This window comes from Choloepus didactylus, chromosome 3 (genome assembly GCF_015220235.1).
Source record: "Choloepus didactylus isolate mChoDid1 chromosome 3, mChoDid1.pri, whole genome shotgun sequence".
NCBI classification, from domain to species: domain Eukaryota; kingdom Metazoa; phylum Chordata; class Mammalia; order Pilosa; family Megalonychidae; genus Choloepus; species Choloepus didactylus.
In genome coordinates this window covers 177,654,256-177,654,487 of record NC_051309.1, presented here as the reverse complement: position 1 = coordinate 177,654,487, position 232 = coordinate 177,654,256, and positions in this window count along the sequence as shown.

Genomic DNA, 232 nt, shown 5'->3' with positions numbered 1-232 from the left:
GAGGAGTCTCTTTGGTCTCTGTCTTCAGTTTTATCTTTTATTATTTCATGATTTCCCTGCCTTGACGTTCCCACAGCATCTTGTATCTGATCTCTAATGAAACATTTGCTGTCCTCATGTAACTATTGATGCATCAGAGTCTCCTCTTCCCTGCTAGTTGATAAGTTTCTTGAAGGCAGGGACTGTCCTCCCAAACTCTATGTCTGCAGGACATGAAACACAGTTCTGAGTA